Here is a 15,416-nt window from a genome sequence, read left to right as displayed (position 1 = left end):
CGCAAAGAGAAAACATAAAAGCATTGTTCCATTTGCAGCATGAGGAAGTGTAGATCCATCACTGCAAGGCTCATAGTGAGATTGCCACGCATTGTGAGACTGGCGATGGGAGGAGCCTCTATTCATTCATGGGCTAGTTCCCTCCTTTTAGCATATTATATCAATAAATGTTCATTTTTGTTGGCGCTCATTCTAAGGAGCAAACTTCTTAATTAGCACTAACACAAAGCATCAACTAAATTTAGTCAGTTAAATTAGTAATGCCAGGTTTATTTAACTTGTTTAAATGGCACACCTTCTAGGGAAAGTTCACTGCCATAGTTTTGCCAGTTCAATATAGAAGAAAAATGATCTCATACACATTCCGGTTCATTTGCTTCACTATTACGACGCTGGTTGGGTTTTATATATATACTCTAGTCTGTGCGTTATAAATTGTGTAAACATAATCACAATTCTGTCCATATTTTGCTGCCCTTTCTGCAGCTGGGCTCCGCTTGCAGCCTAACCTTCAGAGAATGCAGCTGGATGTACAGTTCAGAAATCTGGAATTCATCAGTGCGAATTTGCAGATCTCTCCCCCCTCCTTAGGCTTAGTTACAAGAAGTCAAAGCAAACAGGACTGGAATCTCCAAGTGTGGAGGAGTTGCAGAGTTTTCATTTACTGAAAATGAACACGCAGAAAAATAAAGGTCGTTTTTACTCTCTGATAAGCCTTTCCCCTATAAATTATTTCCAAATGCTAGAGGTTTAGGCTGTGTACACCATCCTGTTTACTCTGCATCCAGTTCGCTCTTACTACTGGTTTAGGAAGTGGTAGACTTAAGATGTTTGTCACAAGAATCCATATCTACCCTGTTGTTTCTTGTGAAATACTTCATTTTGATGCATTTCCTCCCAAACCAGTTTCTATCTGAATTGAGAAAAGGGATGTCCTAGCTGCATATTAAGCCAGTGATGTGTGCAGAGCAAGAGAAAAGCTCCTGCTACAGTCCATTTTGAGCTAGGTGTGGACTAGACATTAGCATTAATGCGGAGAATTTCTGCAAGAGGAAAAGTCATTCAGATGTCATGACATTTGTGTTTTCCAGTGGGATTGCAATAGGAACACAACTTTCTGGACAAGCTTTTTTAGGTGTGTAGCTTGACATTTAGTTTTCATAACAAATGCCCAATAGATGCTGAGCTGATTAATCATTCTGAATTAGATTATGTCACTTGGCTACCATAGTTGGATAGCATTCATTTTTTAATACTAACTGCGAAAATAGAGGGGGAAAAATTAAAAAATTAATTTGTGATTTATTTTTTTATTTATTTGCTTTAAAAGACCTGCAAGAGTAACAGTAGAATATATGTGGGAGATTCCACTCCCAGCTTTCTTTCTATCAAAATCTTCCTCACATGAGAAGCTTGTACCTTAAGGATCATGCATTTAACCTGACACAAATGTGTCCCATACACAGAGAGATTTTGACAATGGGTTGGTTGGCCACGTGGATTCTGGGTAAACCAGACCAAAGGAGTGTGAGTACTACAGCTGGCCTGCAATTTGCATGCATTCAGCTTTACATGTAGAGCAAAACATTATATATATATATATATATATATATATATATATATATATATATATATATATGGAAATATATATGGAAATATGGATCCATATATATATATATATATATGGAAAGGAAGTTGAGTTTTGAGAAAAATAAATAAATCTGGCTGGTCCAGCGCTACTTTACAAAGTGTGGTTGCATGGCCAGTTTAGCCATTAAAAGGTAAAGGTAAAGGTCTCCTGACAGTCGCGAACGACTCTGGGGTTGCGGTGCTCATCTCGCTTTACTGGCCGAGGGAGCCAACACAGTTTTTCCATGTCATGTGGCCAGCATGACTAAGCCACTTCTGGTGAAGCAGAGCAGTGCACAGAAACGCCGTTTACCTTCTTGCCAGAGTGGTATCTATTTATCTACTTGCACTTTGACGTGCTTTCGAACTGCTATGTGGGTAGGAGCTGGGACCGAGCAACGGGAGCTCACCTCGTCGCAGGGATTCAAATTGCGACCTTTTGATCGGCAAGCCCAAGGCTCAGTGGTTTAGACCACAGGGCCACTCACATCCCCTTGTTAAGCCATTAGACGGGACAAATGATAGAATTTTTTTCTAAGGATAGGAAGAGCCGACTGTTTTTCTGAGACTGAAGGCAGTTATGATAGAGCTCTTGTCAAAAGTCCACATGCTCGTTTTGAAAACATCCCACTATTGTAGGTTATGCAGGTATCAGAATCACTGCAACAACCTGCAATGTTTCTCTGACCAAATGCCACAGTGGGAGAGAGAAAAATGAATGCCAGGCGTTGGAAGTTTAGCTTTCTGTCTAGTTGTAAACATAATTATTGCTTATCACCTTCACGTTTCTCAAAAACTCAAGAGCTCCATCCCCATGATGAGGGAATTGGACACAACAGAGAACAGGGGAAGAATGTGTGATTAATGCAATTAGCTATACTTAGGCTTCGACATGGGAAATGAGAGTTTGTGCCAAAGGCTTCAAGGTAAGTTTTCTGGATGGATTTGAAGAGAGAGGCAACATTGTGCAAGTGATCTGGGTGGCAGTTCCAAGCAGACAGGAAAGCAAGGAGAAAGGACAGGGTCTTTGGAAAGAACAGAAGACCTTTGGCGTGCTGAAGGTTTTGATTCATTTTGGCAAAGAGTTCTTAAAATACGCTAGACCTCAACGTCAAGGATGCTGGAATAATTGATACAACATTCAAATGCTTGCTGGCTGTTATGGTTGAGTGCTGCCTCTGAGGGGAAAATGCATTTGCCATAAACTAGTATTAAAAAAAAACCAACCATATCAAACCAGCAGCAAGGTCCTATTTCTCATGAAGTTGGTCTGAAATAGCTGTTTACATTTGTTCTTTAACAGCACATTATTTGTTCATTGTATATAAATTGTGACACGTCCAAATTTACCAGTCTAAAGAATCTAATTAAGGTGCAGTGTGGGAGAAGCAATTTCTGGTGTGCGTCTTCTCTTGGTATCCCTAGGCTGGATTTGGATTCTGCTGAAGCAAAATCTGGATTGAAAAATGGCTCCCTGGAGTGTCCCTAGAGTTGCACAAAACCAAATCCGTTACCAAGGGACATGGTGTGTGGGTGTGTGGAATTAATGCAGAACGGTGCCATGATCAGGATGGCCACGCAAGGAAAACCATATAAGGTCCTTAATAGTTAATATTTTCATCTGATGCTGAGATAAACTAGTGCTTTTGTGAGTCAGCATGCTCCATCTGGTTTATGGCTACTTTATTCACATCCGGCTTGGAAGTTGCTTTGGGAGGAATTACAGTTTTTTTAAAAAAATAGTCAAAAAGCTATTCATACCATATTACCGTAGTTTCAGACTTCATCTTCACAGTAGCAGATGCAGTAAAAAGAGTCTTTCAGAGAGAGGAAGAGAGACATGTGCATACATTGTCTTTAAATAGTGAATAGGCAGGATTAAACAATCAGTTGTCATGTCTGTCTACCAAAGTTAGCTTTAAATTAAGGTCATGTTTATATAAACAGGCACAACTTTCAATATTAGATATATCCTTCTCTTCCTATGTGAATGAAGGTAAAACGAACAATTACTTCAATACCAGAACCATTTGCCAAGATCAAAAACCACAAAGAAGCAATTTCAATAAGATTATGGGTAGGGAGACTAGATTTGTGAGGTGCTGTAGATTTTCAGAAATCCAAAGGACATTCTCTAACTGCTAAATGTTGACTGGGGAATGAAGTCCTTCTGATTCCCTTATTCCTGCACCTCTGCATGAAGGCCCATCTCTAATCAGATTAAAAGAAGTCAAACCAAGAGCTGGCAACACACATTTCTTTAGAGCAGCCAGGTTGCAGTCTACTGCCTAATCACAATCTCTCTTGTTCCGGTCACCTAGACCCCTTAGTTTTGTTTCTCTGCTCCCTTGGAATAGCACTGGGGTGGAATGTTCACAGGAGGGAAAGTGGCTTCTGATGTATTGTTTGATGATTCAATTGGATGCAGCCTATTTTGCTTATTAACCCAAGCCAGGCACAAGCCAGGCAAATGTCTAAGCCACCCCTTCCCTCCTCTCTTCTCAGCATGCCACAGCTGAAGACCTCCAGGGTTCATTAACAATAGTTTCCTGTTCTGTCAGGAAACCTTGGTACAGAACAAACCAGAATCTGAAACCAACTTTAAACCATCGTTTCTGATCCCGGTTTGTTCTGAGATAACATTACAGTGGTACCTCGGGTTAAGAACTTAATTCGTTCTGGAGGTCCGTTCTTAACCTGAAGGTGTTCTAAACCTGAAGCACCTCTTTAGCTAATGGGGCCACTGCTGCACAATTTCTGTTCTCATCCTGAAGCAAAGTTCTTAACCCCAGGTAATATTTCTGGGTTAGCAGAGTCTGTAACCTGAAGCGTCTATAACCCGAGGTACTACTGTACATGTAAACTAGACCACAGTCTCTGGTTCAGGGCTGGCCCGTCCATGAGGCAGACTGAGGCAGCTGCTTCAGGCGGTGGAATCCAAAGGGTGTCATCATGGGCTCCACTGCCAGAACTGCCACACTAGTGAGGAAAAGCAGCAGGGGATTCCAAGATCTGGTGAGACCTTGCCAGAGCCCTGTGAAATATCATGAGAGCCCGTGAGATCTCATGTAACTCACAAGTTTTTGCAGATTTGCAAGATCTCGCCAGAACCTGGAAGACCACCACATTGCAACCCTGGTATGCATAGCTTCCTTGGCACAGGGAGGCACTTTCACATTTCCCCTCAGGTGGTGAAATGGGAGGGTCTGTTCCTGCTCTGTTTACTATTTTATTATAAATGATATGGGTGTTGTGTAATTTTATTGAGTTGTTGATTTTTCAATTGTACTTAATTAAGCCACTGTGAGAGCAACAGGAATGGTGGGAAAGTGGTGTGTAAATGCATTAATATTAACAACAATAATATTGTGTTTTGATCGCTGAGATTTTCAGCAGTATAAAGCCTGGATTCAAGATTCTAGGTCTGGGTTTCCAAAACTGATAAACCTCTGAACTCTGTAGTATCTGGTGACAGTGGCAGTTCTTCAACAGCTGCTGAGGTATTAAATTCAGTGATAATCTCTAGTTTTCCTTTAAAGCCTCGCATAGCAATTCAGTGAAGTTTAAACTTATTAAGTATATACAGAGCTGCAGCTGAAATATAGACCTGTCTGTATAAAGCATTCAGTGAAAAGGTCCTGGTCATAAAAAGGGTTCATATCAACATTGGTGACTGCTATGTAAGGATTATACAGATAGTTTTGGGATTGTAAATGTTTATCAAACCAGTCAGTAGATTCAGTGGAGGCTGGTCCATTAAGGGAAAGGAGGCACTGCCCCAGCAACCTCAGGAAATCCTCAGTCTGAGGCCAATTACCTGCCTTCTTAACTTACAGGCAGATCAAAGGGTGACACTTGACTGTCAGCTCCCTCCGTCTTAGCATTCCTAGCTCCCTTGGCCTTCTAAAACTCAGCAAGGATGGGGAGGGGGACAAAACTAGAATTTGTTGGTTCTGCCTGTCATTGGCTCTGCCCAATGTTAGGAGCCCTGCCTTCTGCCCTACTAGTCCCAGTGGGCACCGGCCACCATTGAGTGGGCCAGTGAATCGACTGTTTGATCATTAAAAGATTGTCATTGATGCACAGCAAAGCATGATGTGTATTTAAGTACAGAAAGTCTGTTTCCAACCATTGGCACAATCGAGTCAAAGCTAATCGCTTTTGCAGCCCATTAGTTCAATGGGAGAAACAGGCATGCGTTAAATGTACTCCACTGAAATTGAGGCCGTTTTAAATGTGCTCCGCTCTGGCTGAATTATTCCCATTGTTTTGGAGCTGCTTCTTACAGTACATTTTGTACTCCAGTTCTGATACTCCAACACAAAACTCATGTGTCCTTTGTCTCGGTCTTCGAAGTGTACACACACACGCACCAATAATAGCTTCTCCAATCTGAATACCTGCGAGCGGTGGCTGGAGGACTGGGTTCCTGCTTCTGCAGTTTGGGAAACAGAAGTATGGTTTATATATACGGGCATCATATAAATTATGTGAGGTAGGTATGTGTGTATGCTTATGCTAGGTCAGGCTTCCTCAGCCTCGGCCCTCCAGATGTTTTTGGCCTACAACTCCCATGATCTCCCATGCCTTCTAACCAACCACTTTGACAGTCCTTCCTCCCTGACACCTGACCAATCCCCCTCCTTTTACCTCACCCGCCCTCTCGCCTATCCCTTGACCCCTCACCCCACCCCTCTCCTCACAGTTCACCCCTGTCCACCCCACACAACCCACCAAGTCTCCACTCACAGCTCACTCCAACTCCCAACCCCTTTTGAAGGAAAGGCACTTCACAGAGCAGCTTGCTAAACTGCTGTATGAAGTGCCTCCCCCACTGTTAAGCCCCGCTGCAACCACATTTAACAGTGGGGAGTGTACTTCACAGAGTGGCTAGCTAACTGCTAAGTCAAGAACCTCTACCCCCCCCCCCATTAAACAGTTCCCTTGGGCTGCTTGCCACCAGTACTGCTTCCTGTCTCACCTGCCTGCTGTTTGTCACCCTGCAGTGGACATGGTCGTCTATTGGTTGCCACATGACAGTAGCTTTATATTTTAATCTTCAAACGGTGCAAGATTCCAGGGGTTCCAGGCATGCTTCTCCCAGGATTCCTGTTTCCTTTTGGGAACGTGGCCCAGTGGAGACTGTGGTGTCTTTATGACCTACAGTTTATTTACACATATATACAACCTGAGCCTGCACCCCATAAGCATCTTGCTTCTCCCATAGCAGTAACCTTGGATTCAGACAGATACCAACTACTCCTCTCAGATGCTGCTCTTGAATCTCCTACTCACTGTTTGCTTTCTTCGTCATATTACTCATACTCCCTATTCTAAGCTTCTAGCTCACAGTGCTTCTAACTCTCTAAGCTCTGGCTTTATCTGTTGAGGGAGGGGTCCTACTCATTTGCCATGTCACACCAGGTCCCTTTGATCCTCTGTTCTCTTAATGGTCCATCACCCCAGGCAATTACCTCATCAGGAAACTAGCCTGGCTTTATTGGCTTTTAACACTTATTGATCTGAGGATTAGAGAGGTCTATCACACAGTTTAGCACCCCAAACCTTTTTTTTTTTAAAATATTTTTATTAGTTTTTACACATATTAATGACAATACAAGACAAACACAAACATCAAAAACAAACAACAAAAATTGACTTCCCCATGCCTTCCCTTCGCCACATCCTTGTTTTACCATTTTTCGAGCAACTCATCTAGCACCCCAAACCTTAATTAGATTTTAACAATTTTGCTGGCTCTGGGGATTATAGCGGTCTGGCTATTTCCCATAATTAGAAGCCTTTGATTAAATTCTAACACTTACTGGTTCCAGGAGTATAAAAGTGTCTAGCACCCACAAGCTCATAACAGTACATGGCAATACATACACCCACACACATACAGGAATAGGGACACAAGGAAAATTCCCCATAAGAAGTAGCCTATGATGCGGAGATGATCACAAAATTTCTTTAACAACAATTTTTGAAAAATGCATGTATAAAAAAAAGTTTCATTGATTTCAGAAAGAAGAATGGATAGTTAATAGGGACAGGTTTAAAAATGCCTAAAACAAAGAAAGCACAGGATAAACAAACACATGTTTGACATTTTGGAAGGGCAAAATTTGGAGCAGATATTTCCTCATTTCCCCCACCATCTCCACCCTCTTCTCTCATCTGCCTTTCCCATTCCCTTGTGTATATTGACCAATATCAGTGGCAGAAATCCCACAAAAACACCAAGGAATATCTATGCAACATCTGTAACTTCTGAAGCAGACTGATGTTTGGCTGCATTGTTAGTAAAGGAAGGGAAACATTTAATTATCTATCTTGACTATGTAAGAAAGAAAAGCTTCATGCAGACTGAATATTTAGGAATATGAGGTCAACAGTAATTCCATCAGTATTTTACTCAATTGTTGTTAGCTAGCTAATTAGCAACATGGTTTGAGCTGGAAAAGGCTTGTTCTTGATCCACCCCATGTCTCATAAAATAAACAACTATATAATCCATGATAGAAGGGTGTCAAGCATAGTCTTGAATAGTGTTAATGATAAAAAGTCACTGTTGGCAGTTTGTGCCATTACCTAACTTTTTCTAGGAATTTTCCTGATATTTAGCGTAAATTGAGGCTTCAAGAGTTGACGCCCATTCCTGTTTGTTTTGTCCTTTTTGCTCATATCCTGGCTAGTATGTACAAAAGTGCTATCATGTGCAAAAAAGAAGAAGTGTGAATTCACATGTGTACTTTTGGAGGGTGGGGATGAGGCCTGCTTTCATCAACAATATGCTCCTACTCTTTTCTGCATTGAATATAAGTTTTGCCCATGGTCTTTAACCTAAACACTTCAACACATAGCCACAGTCTACTGCTCCCACATCAGATCCCTGGGTGGCAGCAAGCAACCTAAGATGCTTGGCTCTCTTTCCCCCTGGAGGTCCAAGAGAAATGCTTTACCATATGAAAACACAGTGAAGGATGTACTCTTGGCTATTACATTTACATAACCCCTTGTGTATTCTGTAGGGAAATACAGGTAAATGATCAAAAGTGTCAAGTGAGAAGAAGGATGAACAGTTGGCCACTGGTGTCCTCAAGCTCTCTTCCAAATAGCTTCCTTTCATCTGGTGCCTTCTTACTACATTACTGGTACAACTATAAATTGGCATGATAAAATAATGGTTTACTAATGAGAAGTAGTTGTTGCATTTCTTTCCCAAGTAAAGGAATTTGAGCTTTCTATCAACATTCATTGGTAAACAAACCTTCATTCCCATCCTCATTCTATTTAGAAGGCTTTCAGAGATAAGGGATCAAAGTTTCTTTAAAGAGTAGATAACATTGGGTTCTGTCAGTGACGAGCCACAGGTCTCTTACTTCATTATACAAGTAGTGCTAATTATCTAAAGAACAACAACTATTTGCCTGTCACAGAAATATACGTAGTTTAAAACATGGAACAGATGGCTCTTGGATTTATGGATCTATGAATCCATGGATGACTCATTCCAGATGCTAAATAATTTCATGAAATGAAAGTATGTATTAGGCAAAGAGAGTGTGTATTCAGTAAAGCATAGAATTGGTTTATTATGCTTGTTTTCAAAAAGCTATTTACATGTACAACATGAGTGTAATGGACAGTAGTAATGGAAGAATTACAAAACTGAACAATTATTATAAGGGTGTTTATACATGAGCATATGATTCTCTGTAACATTTGGTGCAATCTTCAGCAGAGGGACTGGCTAAAAAGATCAGATTATCAGGTCTGTGGTTAATGGAGGAGACATTCACAGGATATTTTCTGACAGCAGGATAGAGCGTTTTAAGTGCTAGTTGAATGGTGTTTGAAGTGGTGGCGATTTAGCTGCAAGCAATCTCAAAGGGAACTGATTATACGGGCTCATTTCAATCTAGGTTCAGGCCTGGTTTTGGGACAGATTTGGCCTTGATAATCCTAATGGATGAAAGATGAGGAATGTAACTTTGTTAAACTTGCTGAATCTCTCCCAGCAACTTTTGATCCAGTTGAGCACAGTATTCTCCTAGATAGTCTCTCTGGCATGAAATGTGTACTACCAACTTTGGTTGGTATGGCAGCTCTGGTAATTCATGGGCAGGGATAGTCTGTCCACACTGGTTACTATGATCCAATGTATGTAGGGCTGCCCTGGTGCTCGGTTTGGAAGTCACGCCTAGTGCAGAATGATGTGGATAGTGCATTGAGTGATACATCTAGCCATGCATATATTACAACAGTGCTTAAGGATTTGCGCCTGTTGCCTAGCTGCTACCGAACCAAGTTCAAGATTTTATGATTGATATATAAAGCCCTAAACAGGGCTTTATTCAGGACCAGCAGACCTAGAAGACTGCTTCCCCTACTATAGGCCAATGAAACCTTTATGATCAACCGAGAACATGTGGACCACAGAGCAGCCAGCAGATTGCCACCTGGAAGCCTCTCAGAAATGGATCTTTTCAGTTGTAGCACTGACCCTCTAAATATTCTTTCAGAAGAGATTTAGGAAGTGCCATTTGTTGGATGCTTCAAATGTTTCCTAAAAGCTAAGATGTTTACTCTGGGCTATTTGGATGGCTGAGAGTGTTATCCTGTTCAGTTGCTGACTGTTTAAAATTATGAATTTCTTACAATATGTTTATCACATTCTGATTGTTACTTCTATTTTATAATACATTATTTGCTGTAGTTTAGGTATGTATATTTTGTAAACTACTTAGGAATTTTTGTCAAAAATGCTAGGCGGTTACATAAATCTCTAAATAAATAAATGAAAACCAGAGTTGAAGCATATCTGTCTCCTGGCTTTGCTTCTTCTCCCTGTGCTTTTGGAAGCCCCTGGTGGCTGAACTCTCCGGTTTTGTCCCTTTCTCCATGCTGTGTGATATACTAGGTTAAAATCCTACCTCCATGTAATTAGCACTAATTTGATACATTTTGCATAAAGCTTGTGCGGCACCTCCCGGAGCTTTTGTATTTGATGAAGTTTCTGTAAGGAGTTGTTTTCTTTTCTTTTACATATTTATGAAATTACAAAATTATGCTGAATTTATTGATCTAAATAAAAGCAAAACACCAAGTGAGGGAATATCTGAGCGAAAGCTCTGGTGCTCCTGTTTCCTCATACAGTGGCTAGTTGGGATAGTTTTGCACGAGTATTTCTGGAAGAGTCATTCCATGCATGCTTACTCATTTCTGAGGAAACAGCTCCACTGTGTCAAGTGGCACTTACTCCCAATAAGTGGCTGGGAAAACCCAACCAGATGGGTGGGGTATAAATTTATTTTAATTTTATTTATTTATTTTAGTATCCAGAGGACTGAAGCCTCAATAAGGCAATCTGCATACTGGTGAAGTCAGTGGCAAAGTTACTATTGACTGTAAACATTTTGTTTTCTCCAGCTTTTCTGGCATAGTACAAACAATTTTCTAAAGATTTCTCTATACAAGTCAAAAGCACAAATAAGTTTAGTGGCAACAGGTACTGTAAGTACAAGTTAAGATATGGACTTGAGGCAAGTCAAATACGATGGCAAGCAAAGAAGAGGGATTCCAGAACTCATTGGCCAGAACTGAATCTTTTAATCTATTCCATTGAGGGCCTGCCCACACAGGAGTTTACTGTGTGTTTGAGCAATCCAGATTATCTTGCCTTCAAACAAGACCAGTCTCAATGCTTTGCTCTGTAAATTTGGATTTACCTGATGAGGGGATAATCTGATAAAATGGGTGAAAATAGGTTCCACTCAGGGTCTCAGGCAATTTATTTCAGTGCTTTAGGGTGGGTAGATAAAATGTCACTTTCTGCAATGGACCTTCCCACATCTACTTCTACCTCAATACACGGGCATCAGGAGTTTAGTCCTTTATATTTTTTTGATCCCTCAGATCTACACAAAACTAGAAAATCACACAAGCAAATTTACAATTGCCCAGCTCTATGTTTTTGCACACTTTTGGTGTGTGTGAGAGAGTTAAAAGAAAAACCCAAGGTTTCTCTGTGCACATACCCTGTTGGTACTTAAATGGCATAATGGAATCAAGAGATTAGAAGGCAAGGACAAACACAAAAGAGAACAAAAAAGAATTAATGGGAAAGACAAAAGTTGCTCCTCAAATACAGTGGTACCTCAGGTTAAGTACTTAATTCGTTCCGGAGGTCCGTTCTTAACCTAAAGCACCACTTTAGCTAATGGGGCCTCCCGCTGCTGCCGCGCCACCAGAGCCTGATTTCTGTTCTTATCCTGAAGCAAAGTTCTTAACCTGAAGCACTATTTATGGGTTAGCGGAGTCTGTAACCTGAAGCGTATGTAACCTGAAGCGTATGTAACCCGAGGCACCACTGTACATATTCAAATATGTGCGGGTGTGCACTATTCCGGTCTAATTCAAATGGGGGAAATGTGGATTAACAGCTAAGTAATGCTCAAACATGGACAAGCTCTGAGATAGTGAAAAGGAATTAGATACTGTGTATTCAGATAGACAGTGAAGTGAAAAAGATATGAACTACAAGGAACACAAAAATATGAAAATAAAGCAGATATATTCAGGAAGCAATAGCTTTTATTACATCAAAAAAGGTTAAACAAGAATATGGCTTCCAGCATCAGTTGGTTAACACATTATGCCTCATTTGATCTATTTTTATTCTATCAGACCAATATAGCTACCAAAGACTTTAATTAAGCCTTTAACTACATGCAATTAATGTTTTGTAGGGAAAGCTCTTAAAATAATTTGCATGGTTTTGTATTTTAAGCCATTATGATTCCTTCAAAGTAGGAGGCAGGCAGCTGGAGGGGTGAGATGAGGAAGGCCCATGTTTCTTAAGAAATCAAGGATGTGCAATCCCATATTTGGGTAATTAATTAATAAGTGCCATACTGATGTCTATTCAGGCCAGGAGTGGGAATGTCAGGTTATACATTGTGACATGGAGATTACTCTGTAATCCTTCAGTGCCAGGTGCATGAGAGTTTGTTAAGATGAAGCACAGTCAGTTTCTTTATTATTACCTCATAGATTAAGGCTGAAGCCTTTTATGAAAAACACTGGCACTGATGATTGCCTGATTAGCTCCAACGCAATAAATGATAAGAGCAACTGAGAGAGAACTAGATAAGAACATAACCTGAGTCCAATTAGCTTCATCTAGTCCAGCACTTAATCCAGGGGTCAGCAACCTTTTCCAGCTGTGGGCTGGTCCACCGTCCCTCAGACCATGTGGGGGGGGGGCCGGACTACATTTTGGGGTGGGAAATGAACGGATTCCTGTGCCCCACAAATAACCCAGAGATGCATTTTAAATAAAAGCACACATTCTGCTCATGTAAAAACACCAGGCAGGCCCCCAAAATAACCCAGAGATGCATTTTAAATAAAAGGACACATTCTACTCATGTAAAAACAAGCTGATTCCTGGACCATTTGCGGGCCAGATTGAGAAGGCAATCTGGCCCCCAGGCCTTAGGTTGCCTAGCCCTGACTTAATATTAACAGTGGTCCAGGCAGGGAGCCACATACCTCAGGGAATGATCTAATAGCCACTGCTTGTTGTTTACCCCAAGAATCCAGAAATCGTAAGTACACTGCCTCACTTCATGGATGCTCTATTTGGCTTGGCTTGGCTCACAGCAATCAGTGAACCTGATTTATTTATTTGTGTCTAACCTTATTTAAAAGCAATCAAGGGTAGCAGCCACCACTGTTATAGAATCATAGAATCATAGAGTTGGAAGAGACCACAAGGGCCATCGAGTCCAACCCCCTGCCAAGCAGGAAACACCATCAGAGCACTCCTGATGGTTGTCAAGCCTCTGCTTAAAAACCTCCAAAGAAGGAGACTCCACCACACTCCTTGGCAGCAAATTCCACTGTCAAACAGCTCTTACTGTCAGGAAGTTCTTCCTAATGTTTAGGTGGAATCTTCTTTCTTGTAGTTTGGATCCATTGCTCCGTGTCCGCTTCTCTGGAGCAGCAGAAGACAACCTTTCTCCCTCCTCTATGTGACACCCTTTTATATGTTGCAGTACTGAATTCCTTGTTGGTTATATAATTATTTGCACATTATATAATTATCTGTAAGTTATATAATTACCCATGAGCAAATAAATCTATACTCAGACCAATGGCTAGTGTGATGAAGTCGGTGGTACTTACAGTCTTCGTGGTTTTATGCCCTGAATCCCACCTGATGGGAATGTATACTATGCAGTTTAAAATGTGGCAAGCTGCATTTTGGGCTCCCCTACTCATTTGGCTGAGTGGGGCCCTGGGCTTTTGCCCCATAGTCCTGCCCTGACTTGTACCTGCTGGATGAAGCCCACAGAATGACCCTGGACAAATCAGGGAAAAGACAAGATAATTTGAATGGAACTGGTCTGAATACACATTTAGTGCCCTGAACAACAAATGAATCTGAATGCAATGGATATACTTCTGCCTCAATTTTGAATGCCTGTAGTTTTTTCTTCAGACCAAATGGGTATGGGGGGGGATCAGGACAAACGGGCTGAGCATTCACACCCCACCAACCTAAGAATACTGCCTGCAATCTAAACAGACTCTGTGTACAAACATGCAAATGGTCTGTTGTGACAGCAGACCAAACATGGCTAAGTCAGAAGAGAGGCCTGACACTGTGATTCTGGCTTTTTCTTCTCCTTTGGCATTGGCAATCACTTTTTTTAAGATTTGCCTTGAGAGAGTCTTTAAATCTCTTTTGTTGACCATTTTTGCTCTCCATTTTAAAGTTCTGGCTATGTCCACCCTCACCACCAGATTTAACACATGGAAAGTTTCATCTGCCTTCTATATTACTCTCTACAAATGGCGGACCATAGCTTAATCTTTGCATGCAGGGAGCCTCAATCTCAGTTCTTGGCTTCTCCAGACAGAAGTGGGAAATCCAGTTCTGTCACTCAATCTGTCACTGAAATCCAGATCCATGGATAGTCAGGACAGACCAGAGGGGAGGCAGAATGTTGATCAGGATGCAAAATGTAGGTCTCTGGGTGATTTGCTGCAGAACAGCACAGGCTTTTGACACCCAAGTGTTGAACAGCAGCAGCAACCAAACAACTTTTTCATGCCTAAATTAGGCAGCTGAAATGAAGAAATCACATCAGGTGTGGCCTGTTGTGTGAAAGGACTGTGTCCCCTGTTCATTCTGGCACTGGAAACAAAACCCCTAGGCAGAAAATGTGCTCAAAAGATCAACCCTGCTCCTTAATCCTTTGTCTTTTGCACTCGGCATTGCTTCGTAAATCTTGGGGTTCTACTCAGAGAACAAAATGGGCCCAAGAAGACTGACTGTGTTAAAGAGCACGGATGAGGCCTCAGCTCAGCTTCCTATGCATAGCTGTCAACGATTGCCTTTCTTTAAAGGGAAATTCCCTTATTCCGAATAGGATTCCTCGCAAGAAATGGGGGAAGTTGACAGCTATGCTCCTATGCTTCTTTCTCAGCCTCACGTATTTTACGGGGTTGTTGTTGTGAGACGAAGACACCCCGGAAGAGACCTGCGTTGTCTATGAAACCCACTAGCAGCGAGTAAGAGGCACGCCCGCCTCCCTCCATCGCTACCGGGCGCCTTCGGCTCACTGCAGAGTCGCCACGCCGGTTGAAGGTGCCCTGAGGCTGCTGCAAGCCGGGAGGGAAGCGCCGAGGCCGCGAAGGGTCCGCGCCTGCGCCTCTCGCCCCGTCTGCGCTCGGCCCCACAGGAGAGGGCGACGGCCAGAAGCGGGGACCCC

This window comes from Podarcis melisellensis, assembly GCF_964234715.1.
Source record: "Podarcis melisellensis genome assembly, chromosome: 2".
Classification (NCBI taxonomy): domain Eukaryota; kingdom Metazoa; phylum Chordata; class Lepidosauria; order Squamata; family Lacertidae; genus Podarcis; species Podarcis melisellensis.
This window is presented reverse-complemented; position numbering follows the sequence as displayed.